At 40.8% G+C, this 15,233-nt stretch overlaps 1 pseudogene; it reads right to left on the reverse strand.

The window, feature by feature from the left end:
• Positions 1-1,241: 1,241 nt before the first annotated feature.
• Positions 1,242-3,156, reverse strand: LOC102438234 (annotated as a pseudogene).
• Positions 3,157-15,233: the final 12,077 nt, after the last annotated feature.

Genomic DNA, 15,233 nt, shown 5'->3' on the forward strand with positions numbered 1-15,233 from the left:
TATACCAATCTGCAGATGGCTGCTATTTTTGTTGGGCTTGGAAATGCCCAAGTGAGGCCAAGCTGTGAAGCAAGGAAGGCTACTGTTACTGCTGTGTCTTGGGCCTCTTATTGATAGATATGAAGTACTATGATGCCAGCTGCTGCTTGTTTGAGAGATTTTTGTTGAATTTGAAGCTTGAGTCAGGACAGGACATTCATATGGAAAAACTATTGCAAACAGCTTTGGTGGGACTGCAAATTGGGTGAAATAGGTCTCAGGAAATCACCAGGGTGAAGCCAACAGTGTGAGCCAGGTTGATGGAGCCTCAGATATGGCTGCCAGCCAGCTCTGTGACAGGGATGTCCCAGCACAGGAATAATGACCCCTGTGAGTACCCCTGTATGGTAGAAAGCTGTCCCCAAGTTATTGTCCCAGTGCAAGACAATCCAGTTTTCTCTGTGTGTTTCTGGATCCCCCCAAGTCAATGCCCCAGCCCTAGAGCTCAGAGGGTGTAAGACAAGGTATGTTGATGTGCAGGCCCTTTAAGAGGAACTGCTGGGACTCCAGCAGCCTCTGTGTCATTTAGCCACTCTCCCCACTTGTTTTTATAGTCCAAAGTTTTGGGGTCTTCTCTTCCAAGCTTTGGAACCCTGGGCTAGGGGACTGGTGTGGGGCTGGAACCCCTTGCTCCTCAAGGAGGCACCTGCAACATAGATATGCCTCCTGATTAAAAAAATGCCATATATGGGTGTCAGAACAGCCCATTTCATACCTCCACCCCTCATAGCATTCTCAATGTGCTTTCTTTTTTACTTCTCTAGTTGTAGGATTTATGTTCAGCTAGATTTCAGGTGGTTGTGAATGATGGTTGTAATTTTGATTGTAATTTTAGTTGTAATTTTGATTTGGTTGTGGGAGGTGTCAATTACTGCCACCATCTTGATTCCAAGGCTATTCTTTTTTTTCTCTCTATTTTAAAAAAATATTTTTTATTGATTTCAGAGAGAAAAGGAGAGGGAGAGATAGAAACATCAATGATTAGCTGCCTCCTGTACACGCCTTACTGGGGATTGAGACCCCAAACCAAGCATGTGCCCTGCCTGGGAATCAAATTGTGACCTCCTGGTTGATGCTCAACCACTGATCAACACTGGTCTGGCAGACAGGGATCATTTTCTACTGGAGGTTGGTGCATTGGGAATGGGTTCCCATGCTATAGTGTCTCCATATCTCCTACATGTTTCTATGTGGTTTCTTTCTCACTTGTTGTGTAGAAGCTGCTCAGTCAGCCCCCAGGTATTCTTCAGGGGGAACATCTCTATCTGTAGGTATGAATTCAATGTGTTTATGGGAGGAGGTGAGTTCAGGGTATTCTTATACTGCCTTTTTGGACAGGAAGATACAGATCTTACACTAGAGATGGGATCTTACAGGGTGTTGGACAGGGAGAGATCTCCTTTCAGGTGCTCAGGTTCACCAGGAGGTTAGACAGGATTTAGCTAGGCCAGTGAACTAGCTGCCCTGTCAGAGAAACTAACCCATCCACCAATGGGTATAGGAAAGCAGCATGCATGAGGGAGTCTTATCCCAAACATACATAATTTCATAATTCTCATAATAGGCCTTGTGAGTAGGTATAATTATTGGCATTTTATCAATGTGGACAATTACACTGGGAGACATTAAAAAACTTGAGATAGCTTCCCTGTCTAGCTTCCAATCTGGTGTATGGCTGATTTAAAACCTAACCCTTATATGCAGGAACATTTTCCTACGTCTCCCAAATGGTCTTCATAATAAAAGCCTTAATAACTAAGCTGAAACATTCCAGTGCTCCCCCACCCTCCAAAAAAAAAAGTACAAACCAACAAATGCCCAGTGCAAGCCAATTTCTTTAGCAGAGTCCTAGGCCAAGGCAAATGGAATTCTGGGGTGTTCCTGAGGCACATCTGTACCAAGCAGAGGTTGAAGCTCCTATGCCCCCCACAATGCCAGGAAATGGGGAAAAGGGTGGCGGTGTCAACAGGGGGAAGGAAGCAGAGGTGGTCTGAGTGAGGTCCATCTCTCTTGAATATGAGGTTTTTTTTATTGTGGGAGGTAGATTGCCCCTTTTTAGACTTCAGTGGCTATAGAGTCTTGCTCCCCTCTGGGTTCTTTCCCTCCTTTAGCTCTAAGGTTTCATTCAGTTCTGGGAATGTTTGGAAGAGTTCATGGATCTGAAGGGTGAAATATTCTCCACTGAGTTGCATCTTTGGTGGGGGAGAGGAGTTGGTGTTGGTGGGCAGTGCTCAATGAATGCTCCCAGTGGGCTGCTTGAGTAAAAAATTTTCTTTCTTGTGGAAATTTTCTTCTTCTGAGTTCTGGTCTCTCCCAGGACAGGGGCAAGCACACATCTCAAAGCTGTTCTGTTCTAGCAGATGACCACTGGAGTCTTTCAGAGTGATAATGATGAGGATGGGCTGCCAGTCATGTCTCCCATGTAGGAGCCGTTACACATGAAGTTGTAGCGAATGATGGTACAGTCAGAGTCCACATCAGGTGGCTCATAGGGCATATCCACACTATGTTGAAATGTAGTTTTGTTGTGCAAATACTCAGCACATAAATTTCCTTCCACCCAGATAAGATGCTGAGGAGGGGCCGGATTATCGCTATTGTCAGAGCAACATACAGGGTAGGAACAGTGCCTCATGACCTCTGTCACGTACCTGAACTTCTCATAGATGGCCATGGCACAGACACAGGTACCGAGTGGGGGCGGGGAGCTGACCTACATTTGCAGGGGGCCAGTGTTGGCTAACTGGCAAAACAATAAATTGAGGGTAGAGAAGTATGTGCAGTTTACAGACCTGCTGTCCCAGAATTCAGGAATCCTAAACAGACACCATAGCTGTCAGGGTAGGTCTTCTGGGAAGGGACAAAGGATGACAAGGGCCAGAAGGGGGCTGGTGCTGGGTTATCAGCTGCTGGTGCAGGAGTTGCTGGCATACTGGGGGCTTCATTTGAACCTTGGTCCAGACAGGTTACAAGGCCTGGGGACAGCAGCAGTTCATCCATTACCAGGGATACTTCAGAGGTCAGAACATTGTTTTCATGATGTAGTTTTTGCCAGTCCGACAATGTCTCTTAACTCCAAAGGGGCCCCATGAAGAGTTCTGACTGTGCCTCCTCCATTGGAGCTCCCAGGAAGGCAGTGTGGCTGTCAAACCTCAGGGGACTGTATCACGGTCCTGGTAAGCACACTGGGAGGTCAGCTGCCAGGTGACCCCAGGGGCCCCGAGGATACCTGCCTCGAGGCGTTGGCGCTGGACTTTTTGCCAGATGTGTATTTTGTTACTTGATTACCATTTGCATAGATTTTTTCTTACTTTTTTTTTGGTTTTCATTTTCATTTATTTATTTTTTTATTGAATTTATTGGTGTGACATCACCAACAAAATTATATAGGTTTCTATAAATACATCATCTATGTATTTTATTGTGTGTTCACTACCCAAAGTCAAGTCTTCCATCATCATACATCCCTCCCCCAACCCTCTCGTGTCTAGACAATTTTAACAGTGCCATGTGGATAATCCAGTCTCTTGCACTGGGCAGTATGTAGTTCTCTCTCGTCATTAATAAACTTATTAATTTTGCTGTTATCTAATTGTATTCTAACAATTGTACCATCTGGGAAAATTGGTTTTTTTTTCTCCATTTGGAAAGAACTTTTCATTTTTTTGGGACAGGTGGGGGGGGGCAGAGGAGGGGGGAGAGACAGGGAAAGAGAGAGAGAGAGAGAGAGAGAGAGAGAGAGAGAGAGAGAGAGAGACAGGGAGAGAGAGAGAGAGAGAGAGAGAGAGAGAGAGAGAGAGAGAGAGAGAAATATCTATGTGTGAGAGAAAGATTCATCAGTTGCCTCATGTACGTGCCCCATGGATGGAACCTGCAACCCCGCAACCCCAGTATGTGTCATGACAGGAATGCAACCCTTCAGTGCACAGGATGAACCACCAATAACACAGGCTAGATGTACACAACTTTTTAATAATCTGGTCAGGAAATCTGATTTATTTTCTTCCATCTGGAAATTTTTTTATATCTGTCCCCTTGAGAAATGCCAGACTTTTAGTTCTTCTGGGTAAATGGTGTGAGTGGTCCTGGAGGTTGCATGGTAGTAGATCATTTATCTGACAGGACGTGCTTTACATCACCATTGAAGAGTGTGACAGCCTTTCCCTTTGTACTCATACATTTTTGAGTTCTGTTTGGAAGCTATAGCATGGCAAGCATCACTGTGGGTAGTGGCTTCAACAGATAAAGTGGGACAGCTGGCAGCTCTGGTAGCCTGGGGGGTGCCATGGTAGAGGACATATAGGATTTTCTCTTTTTATAACAAGAGAGAACAAGTTTGTTCTTTGTTCAGAAAAGAAATTATTTTATTTCTCAAGGTTACTCACTGCAACCTCAACCTTGAGAAGTGATCCAAGAAAAGAAAATTCTAGCCATTGCAGTCTTGGCACACTTAGCAAGACTATGCAGGGCAGAGCTGGAACTTTCTAGGCAAGTAAAGCACCCAGGATACACAATTTAAGGAGGCATTTACTCTTGGTGTCATGAAAAACAGGGGCAGCATTTTTGTAAACCTGTGTTAATGCCTCCCTAAGGTTTTTTTTTAAATCTTCACCTGAGGATATTTTTTCCATTGACTTTTAGAGAGAGTAGGAGAGAAGGAGGAGGGGGAGGAGAGAGTGAGAGAGAGAGAGAAAAAAACATCAATGTGAGAGAGTGAGAGAGACACATTGATTGGTTGCCTCCAGCAAGTGCCCCAACTGGGGCACAGATGAACCTGAAACCGAGGTATGTGTTCTTGACCTCTGAATCGAATCCACAACCCTTGGATCTGCTTTAACCACTGAGCAACTAGCCAGGGCTGCATCCATAAATGTGTCTTAGGCACCTCCCTTATTTCACCCAAGTCCTGAGATGAGGGCCTAGACACTCAGGACCCATGGCAGCCTGCATCTCATAGTCCAGGGCTCTATGGGCAGGATGACCTTTTTTAAAATAAAATACATATATTTCTTATTCATTTCAGAGAGGAAGGGAGAGGGAGGGAGGGATAGAAACATCAATGATGAGAGAGAATCAGTGATTGGCTGCCTTCTGCATGCCCCCTACTGGGGATCGAGCATGCAACTCGGGCATATGCCCTTGACCAGAATTGAACCCAGGATCTTTCAGTCTGCAGGCCGATGCTCTAGCCACTGAGCCAAACCAGTTAGGGTGGGCTGGATGACCTTTAATAGAGTCACAGATGTCAAAGAATAATATTCTTCTGTAAAGGAAACATAACAGACATTCATCCAGCTATATTGATGTCACTGGGATCAGACATGTCCTCTTGGAATACACAATAATAAAATCATTCAAAATATGTTTAAGGAACTGTGTCGGACATTAAACAATCACCAGCACAGGGCTGTGACCCTGCAGGAAAGAGAGATAATACAATTTTTCCAACCTACGGTGTTGAGACTATTTCTAGACTTCAGAGCAGAGAGGAGAATGCCATGGGCAGAGCTGCCTCATTAAAATGAAGAGACAGAGATCAGCGTTCAGGGATGTTGAGGTGGTTAGAATTTTTGGAGCAGAATACCAGAGAAAAAAGCTAGGCAAAGAGAGAGAGCTTCAGAAATCTACATAGAAATTCTCAGACTGGGTGCTAAATATGAGGTGAGGCAAGGTACTAATGGGAGTTATAAGCTGGACAATCCTCTGAGCTTACAGAACTGAAACTCATTATAGTTCCAATTAGTCAGAGTGGAAATAGCTTGTTTTTCAGTAGAGAGCCCAGAATGATTATGACAGGAATAGGACTAAACTAGGGTTAACAGTAAAGGCTACTCTAAACTTGCTCTAATCCAGAGGAAATAGCCTTAAAGAAATAACAGGAAGTGGGAAAAAAAGGATTATTTGACAAACAAAAGCCAAGAGATTTTGTTACAAGCATAGGCACATGGAAATGTAGATCTACCAGGGTGGGGAACCTCTGGCCCACAGGCCATATAAAGCTCTCGAACTCATGTGGTCTAGTCCAGTGGTCTGCAAATTGTGGCTCGAGAGCCACATGTGGCTCTTTGGCCCCTTGAGTGTGGCTCTTCCACAAAATACCACTTCAGGGTGCGCATGTACAGTGCGATTGAAACTTCGTGGCCCATGGGCAGAAGTCGGTATTTTGTGGAAGAGCCACGCTCAAGGGGCAAAAGAGCTGTTTGTGGCTCGTGAGCCGCAGTTTGCAGACCGCTGGTCTAGTCGTGCCAAGGCATTAGGGGTGAGTTAGTGAAATGTTTAACAAATATAGCAGGCTATTTTTTTAAGTTGATAATTTTATATAGCCCTCAAATGATGTTATAAATATCCAAATAGCCCTTGGCAACAAAAAGGTTCCCCACCCCTGATTTACAGAAAAGATAGAGTACTGTAAATGGCAGTGTAGATGCATTTTTAAAAGCTACTTTTTTCCTTATTTTTAATGTCTTTTAAAGATAATTGGCTCCTTAAAGGAAAAATAATAACAATATATGTAACATATATACGTAAAATGTATGACAAAAATAGCACAAAGAACAGAGGAATTAAAGCATCTCATTGTAACATTTTTATGCCAGTCATAAAGTATTACAATATTGTTTCAAGATAGAATGGGACAAGTTAGAGATGCATATTGTGAACCCCAGAGCAATCACTAAATAAATGAAAGGTGTAATTGTTAGGTATATATTAAAGACAAAATAATAAAAATAATTAAGTAAAAAAAAAGGTAGACAAAGAAAAAAACAAGGAACAATGAACTAATCCTATATAATAAAAGACTAATATGCAAATCAACCAAACAGTGGAACAACTGGTCACCATGATGTGCACTGACCACCACGGGGCAGATGCTCAACACAAGAGCTGCCCCCTGGTGGTCAGTGCACTCCCCACAGGGGAGTGCTGCTCAGCTAGAAGCTGGGCTCACAGCTGGCAAGCACAGTGACCTAAGCCTGTCAGTTGGAAATTTCCCCAAGGCTCCTGGACTTGCAAGAGGGCAAAGGCCGGCTTGAGCCCCCCATCTCCCCAAAGTGCACAAATTTTGTGCACCGGGCCTCTAATTGTCAATAAATAGCACAATGGTAAACTTAAATATAACCAAATCAGTGGCCTAAACCTGTGCTCTTCAATGCAGTAGCCACTAGTCACATGTGGCTATTGAGCATCTGAAATATGATTAGTGAAACTTAAGAACTAAATTTCAAAATATTATTTACTTTTAATTAATTTAAATCTAACAATTGATAATTTGATTATTGGAACTCTTTCGAGTATGCTTAGAGCAACTTGGGTATGTGAATCCACTTTGTTAACTGTAAATTTTATGAAATCTAAATCTAAATCAACTATTTCTGTAAAATATTTAGTGTTTTAACTGAGATGTACTCTAAGTATAAACTTTATGTAAGAAATTCATTTTATATATATATTAAAAGTAAAAGAATGGGGAAAGATTGCTATGTAAACCTTAATCATAAGAAAGCTAAAGTGGCTATTTGTTATTTAATAAAGTAGAATTGAGTACAAGAAATATTACCAGGAGTAGAAGGGACATTTTGTAATGACAAAAAGGGAGAGTTCATAAGAAGACATAAAACTCCTAAGTACATTTATATCTTATAACAGAAAACAAAGTAAATAGAGCACACTGACAAAAATGAATAGAAGAAATAGAGTAATACATAATTATACTTTAAAATTCCAACATTCCTTTCTTTTTTTGTTGTTGGATGAAAGATTTTGATATATATTTATTACTTTAAGCTTATTAATTCTCTTTCCATTAAGTTATATACTTACAAATATTATCTATTTGCTCATCCTTTGTCTGTGTTTTTGAAAAAGCTGTGCTGAATTCTCCCAAAGAGTAATTATTTTCATTTTATGGGTCATGAATCCTGCCTAGGTTGTTAAATGCAGAAAAGTCTTGAGAGTTATATATTCTTAGTAGACTGTTTCTTTTCAAATAAAGTAATTTTCTTCTTTATCACTTTTATATTTTTGGTTCTTATGTACTTTACATTTCAGTCCTTCATTTTCAAAATTCCTCCTGCCTTAGATTTTAGGTGTCAGTATTATTAAGAGCAAATAGCTGGCTCTTTTTATTTTTTTTAGGTTTTATTTTTTTGTAATTGTTTTATTGCTTAAAGTATTACAAAGAGTATTACATATGTCTCCTCTTTTTCCCCGCCCTTAACAATCCCCTGGCCTCCCCTACCCCCCAGTGTCTTATATCCATTGGTTATGCTTATATGCATGCATACAAGTCCTTCAGTTGATCTCTTACCCACCTCCCTCCTGCCCCTCAACCCTCCCTGGCTTTCCCACTGTAGTTTGACAGTCTGTTCGAGGCAGCTCTGCCTCTGTATCTATTTTTGTTCATAAGTTTACAATGGTCTTTATTATCCATGAGTGAGTGAGATCATGTGGTATTTTTCCTTCATTGACTGGCTTATTTCACTCAGCATAATGCTCTCCAGTTCCATCCATGCCGTTGTAAATGGTAAGAGTTCCTTCTTTTTTACAGCATCATAGTATTCCATCATGTAGATGTACCACAGTTTTCTAATCCATTCATCTACTGATGGGCACTTAGGCTGTTTCCAGATCTTAGCTATGGTGAATTGTGCTGCTATGCACATATGGGTGCATATATCCTTTCTGACTGGTGTTTCTGGTTTCTTGGGATATATTCCTAGAAGTGAGATTACAGGGTCAAATGGGAGTTCCATTTTTAGTTTTTTGAGGAAACTCCATACTGTCTTCCATAGTGGCTGCACCAGTCTGCATTCCCACCAGCAGTGCACTAGTGTTCCTTTTTCTCCACATCCTCTCCATCACTTGTTTGTGGATTTGTTGATGATAGCCATTCTGACAGGTGTGAGATGGTACCTCATTGTTGTTTTGATTTGCATCTCTCGGATGATTAGTGACTTTGAGCAAGTTTTCATATGTCTCTTGGCTTTCTGAATGTCCTGTTTTGAAAGGTGTCTATTTAGGTCCTTTGCCCATTTTTTGATTGGTTTGTTTATCTTCCTTTTGTTAAGTTGTATGAGTTCCCTATAAATTTTGGAGATTGGGCCCTTATCAGATAAAATATTGGCAAATATGTTTTCCCAAGCAGTGGGCTTTCTTGTTGTTTTGTTGATGGTTTCTTTTGCTGTGCAGAAGCTTTTTATTTTGATGTAGTCTGATTTGTTTATTTTCTGTTTAGTTTCCAATGCCCTAGGAGCTGTATTGGTGAAGAAATTCCTTCAGCGTATGTCTGAGATTTTGTTGCGTTTGGATTCTTCTAGTATTTTTATGGTTTCCCATTATACATTTAAGTCCTTTATCCATTTTGAGTTTATTTTTGTGTATGGTGTAAGTTGGTGGCCCAGTTTCATTTTCTTGCATATATCTGTCCAATTTTCCCAACACCATTTATTGAAGAGACTATCTTGACTCCATTGTATGTTCTTGACTCCTTTGTCAAATATTAATTGAGCATATTGGTTCGGGTCGATTTCTGGGCTCTCTATTCTATTCTATATGTCTTTTCTTGTGCCAATACCAGGCAGTTTTGAGAAAGTGACTTTGTAATGCAGCTTGATATCTGGTATTGAGATCCCACCTACTTTGTTTTTTCTCAGGATTGCTGTAGCTATTCGGGGTCTTTTTTTATTTCTGATGAATTTTTGGAGAGTTCATTCTAGGCATATGAAATATGCTGTTGGTATTTTAATGGTAAGTGCGTTGAATTTATAGATTGCTTTGGGTAGTATGGACATTTTAATGATGTTGTTTCTACCAATCCAAGAACATGGTATGTTCTTCCATCTGTTTAGGTCTTCCTCTATCTCTTTTCTCAACGTCCTGTAGTTTTCTGAGTAGAGGTCTTTTACCTCCTTAGTTAATTTTATTCCTAGGTAGCTTAATTTTTGGTACGATGGTAAATGGGATTGTTTTTTTAGTCTCTCTTTCTGTAAGTTCACTATTGGTGTATAGAAATGCCATAGAATTCTTGGGGTTAATTTTGTATCCTGCTACATTGCCGAATTCATTTTTAAGTCTAATAGTTTTTTGATGGAGTCTTTAGGGTTTTGTATGTATAATACCATGTCATCTGCAAATAAGGACAGTTTTACTTCTTCTTTTCCAATTTGGATGCCTTTTATTTCTTCTTCTTGTCTAATGGCAATGGCTAATACTTCCAGTACTATATAGAACAGGAGTGGTGAGAGTGGGCATCCCTGTCTTGTTCCTGTTCTTAGTGGAAATGGTGTTAGTTTTTGTCCATTTAGTATGATGTTGGCTGTGGGTTTGTCATATATGGCTTTTATTATGTTGAGATATGATCCTTCTATTCCCACCTTGCTGAGAGTTTTTATCAAAAATGGGTGTTGGATTTTGTCAAATGCTTTTTATGCATCAATTGATATGACTATGTGGTTTTTTTCTTTCAATTTGTTCATGTGATGTATCACATTTATTGATTTGCGGATATTGTACCATCCTTGCATCCCCGCGATAAATCCCACTTGGTCATGGTGTATGATCTTTCTGATGTACTGCTGGATCCAATTTGCTAAGATTTTGTTGAGGATTTTGGCATCTATGTTCATGAGGGTTATTGACCTTTAATTTTCTTTCATTGTGTTGTCTTTACCTGGTTTTGGTATTAGGGTGATGCTGGCTTCATAGATTGATCTTGGAAGTGTTCCTTCCTCTTGGATTTTTTGTAGTAGTCTGAGGAGGATGGGTTTTAGTTCTTCCTTGAATGTTTGGTAAAAGTCCCCTATGAAGCCGTCTGGTCCTGGCCATTTGTTTGCTGGAAACTTTTTGATGACTGCTTCCATTTCTTCCATAGTTATTGGTCTGTTGAGATTTATAGATTCTTCCTGATTGAGTTTTGGAATGTTGTATTTTTCTAGGAATTTGACCATTTCCTCCAGGTTGTCTAATTTGTTGGAGTAGAGTTGTCCATAGTATTGTTTAACAATCATTTGTATTTCTGTGGGGTGTGTTGTTATTTTACCTCCATCATTTGATTTTGTTTATTTGGGTCCTCTCTCTTTACTTCTTGGTGAGCCTGGCTAGAGGTTCATCAATCTTGTTTATCCTTTCAAAGAACCAGCTCTTGGTTTCATTGATTTTCCGTATTGTTTTTTTGGTTTCTATGTCATTTATTTCTTCTCTAATCTTTATTATCTCCTTCCTTCTGCTCACTCTGGGGTTTTCTTGTTGCTCTCTTTCTAATTCTTTGAGTTGTAGAGTTAGATGATTTACTATCATTTTGTCTTGTTTTTTGAGATAGGCCTGTAGAGCTATAAACTTCCCTCTCAGGATTGCTTTCATTGTGTCCCATAGGTTTTGGATTGTTGTGTTTTCATTGTCATTTGTTTCCAGGATGTTTTTAATTTCTTCTTTGATCTCATTGGTAACCCAATCAATATTTAATAACATGCTATTCACCTTCCAAGTGTTTGAGTATTTGGGGTTGTTTTTATTGTAGTTTATTTCTAATATTATGCCATCTTGGTGTGAGAAGATGCTTGGTATGATTTCAATCTTCTTGAATTTGGGGAGACTTTGTTTGTGACCCAATATGTGGTCTATTTTTGAATATGTCCCATGAGCCTTTGAGAAGAATGTATATTCTGTGGCTTTGGGGTGAAATGTTCTGAAGATGTCAATTAAGTCCTTGTGATCTAGTGAGTCATTTAGGATTGCTGTTTCTTTGCTTATTGTTTGTCTAGAGGATTTATCCAGTGATGTCAGTGGTGTATTAAAGTCCCCTACTATGATTGTATTGTTGTCGATCTCTCCTTTGATATCTTCCAGAAGTTTTTTTATGTATTTGGGTGCTCCTGCATTGGGTGCATATATATTTATAAGGGTTATATCTTCTTGTTGTATTATTGATCCCTTTAGTATTATGATGTGGCCTTCCTTATCTCTTGTTGTGGCCTTCACTTTGAGGTCTATTTTGTCCGATATAAGTATTGATACCTCAGCTTTTTTTTCATTTCCATTTGCCTGAAAGATATTTTTCCATCCCTTCACTCTCAGTCTGTGTGAGTCCCTTCTAATGAGGTGGGTCTCTTGTAGACAGCAAATGTATGGGTCATGTTTTTTTATCCATTCAGCCACTCGATGTCTTTTGGTTGGAGCATTTAGTATGTTTATGTTTAAAGTTATTATTGAAAGGTACTTGTTTGTAGCCATTTCTTTTTTTGTGTGGCTGTTTTCTTTCTGAGCTTTTTATTTCTTCTTTTTACACCAGTCCCTTTAGCATTTCTTGCATTGCTTTCTTGGTGGTGATTAAGTCCCTTAGCCTTTTTTTTGTCTGTGAAGCTTCTTATTTCCCCTTCAATTTTGAATGATAGCCTTGCTGGATAGAGTATTCTTGAATTCAGTCCTTTGCTTTGCATCACTTTGTAAATTTCTGTCCATTCTTTTCTGGCCTGATGTGTTTCTGTTGAGAGATCTTTTGATAATCTAATGGGAGATCCCTTGAATGTAACTTTCTGTCTCTCTCTTGCAGCCTTTAATATTCTCTCTTTGTCCTGAACATTTGCCATGGTAATTATGATGTGTCTTGGTGTGGGTCTTTTCGGGTTCACCTTGTTTGGGACTCTCTGTGCTTGTGTGATTTTTTTCTTCCCCACCTCTGGGAAGTTTTTTGATATTAATTCTTCAAATAGGTTTTCTAACCCTTGTTCGTCTTTCTGTTGTTCTGGCACCCCTATTATTCATATGTTGTTTCGTTCCATGTTGTCCCATAGCTCCCTTAGGCTCTCCTCCTGTCTTTTAATTTTTTTCTCCAATTGCAGTCAGTTTGGGTGTGTTTTGTTTCCCTGTCTTCTAATTCACTAATTCGGTCCTCCGCTTCTCCTAGTCTACTGTTGAAACTTTCAATGGTGTTTTTTATGGCAGCTCTATCACTCTTCATTTCTTCTTGGTTCTTACATAATTTATTGATTTTTTCATCTGTTTCTTCTTGCTTCTTGCATAAGTTGTTGATTTTTTCCTCCATCTGGTTTATGCACTCTAGGACCCTTAATCTGAATTCTTTTTCTGTCATCTTGCATGCCTCTGTATCACTCAGCTGCTTTTCTGGAGAGTCTTCCTTTTCTTTCCTTTGGGGGTTTCTTTGTCTACCCATGTTTGATCTCACCCACATATCTAGATGTTGAATCATTCAGTGGCTGCTCCTTTGGTGGCAGTGGCTCCTCGGGCTGCGGTTGCTCCTCAGGCATTTGTGGTAGCAGCTGCTCCTCACTTTGCATCAGCTCCTCTGATGGGTGCTGTTCACAGTTGTGGTGGCTCCTCTGGCTGGTGGGGGAGGCTTCAAACACAGTTGCTGTTCCTCAGACAGAGGGTGTGGTGATCAGGAGGCTGCTGTTCCTTGGATGTGGGCGGATTACACAAGCAGCTGCTATTCCTTCGAATTGTTACTTTTAATCTCTTAAGTGGCCTCAGGGCAAGGTGTTTTCCAATTGGCTGTGTCAACTGTCTTCCCCCCAGGCAAGGCCGATGTCTATCCCCCCAGGGAAGGCAGATGTCTATGTGGCTGTGTGAGGGAATGACTGAGCCGAGGAGACTTGGGGTGTCTGCCTTCTGAGCTCTGTCCCCCGAGTCCCCAGTGCTGGCTTCTGCTCTCACAGCTCCAGTCCACTTTACCCTCCCTCTGCCAGAGCACAAGGTGGGTGGCTCCACAGGGAATGTTTGTGCCTTGGCCCTCTAAGAGGGTGCCTGAACTTTCAGCTGCCACTTCCTGGTAGACAGCACCCCACTGCTTTTCACAAGTTGATGTTAAATGGTGAGGGCTATGCCCTCCATCTTGCCCCGAATCCTCCATTTTTGGGCAGCAGCCATGTGCTCAGCAAGGAGCGTCTTCCCGGAAGCCCAAGCCTCTGCTAGCCACACCTAGGATTTTTTTAAACTAACCAATGATATTCAAGTGAAGTGAGCGCCATAGATACAACCACATCCTGTGTACAAGACACCGACTTGCGCCTGGCCAATTGACAGGGCCCACAGTCCTCTTTCCTCCCCTTACTCCAACCCTCCTATAAAACCCCTCTACCTACAAAGCTCTCTCTCTGCCACTTGCTGCTGCGTCGGTAAGGAAGGTAGAGGAGCCAAGCCTGGCCTTGAATAAAAACTCTTATGCTTTTGCATTGGAAATGGCTGGCTCCCTGGTGTGGTTTCTTGGGGATCCTGAAATCTGGGCATAACAATGTTATGTGGATACCTTCCTCAGTTTGGTGCTCTCTGCTGGGGAGCCCAGCTCCAGGATTAGATCTCAGAATTCTCAGTGGCACCTCCCTCCCTCCCCCACCAGGTAAGATATCTCTCTGGGACTTCAGTTCCCCTCTGTGGGTCACGTCTCTGTCCCTCCTACCAGTCTCTATGCCGGCTCCATCTCCAGTCCTTGGGTATCAGGGTTCTCTCCTGTGAGTTTTCCGTTGATTATTCAGGAACCCGTCCCGTATTTCAGTTGTAATTCCAGCTTGTTCCTGGGAGCATGACCATTCAGCATCCTCCTACTCTGCCGCCATTTTTAATCCTCCCAACATTCCTTTCTTAGTAATTGCTGAAACTAGTAGGCTAAAAACCAGAAAGGATTTGAAGACTTCAATAATACTATCAACCAATTTGACCTAACTGATTTTATAGAATATTCCACTCAAGAATAATAGAATACAAGTTCTTTAAAAGTGCACATAGTATATTTACTAAGATAGACCATGTGCTGGGTAAGAAAACTAGTCTCAGTAGTCATAAAAACGTTAAAATAACAGAAAGTCATGTTCTTTGACCACAATGAAATTAAACTAGAAATATCTTGAGTATTCCAGTATGTGGAAATTAAATAAACATTTCTAAATGACCCATGGATCAAAGAAGAAATAACAAGGAAAATTAGAAAATGTTTGAACTGAATAATAAAAATTACAATACATTAAAATTCATGAGATACAGTGAAAGCAGTCTTAGAGGAAATTTTGTTTGTATATTTTATTCACTATGTTTTGCATTAGGTTTGAAGATTTTTTAATGATAGACTTTTAAATGAGAGTTGTGGCTTTTGGAAAGAAGAATTGGTCAACTACTATGGAAAAGTTTAATTTGTTCACAAACTCATCTGCAATGGAAGGTTCTGATAGCCCCAATATTACAATATT

Source organism: Myotis lucifugus, unplaced genomic scaffold (genome assembly GCF_000147115.1).
Source record: "Myotis lucifugus unplaced genomic scaffold, Myoluc2.0 scaffold_236, whole genome shotgun sequence".
Taxonomy (NCBI): Eukaryota; Metazoa; Chordata; class Mammalia; order Chiroptera; family Vespertilionidae; genus Myotis; species Myotis lucifugus.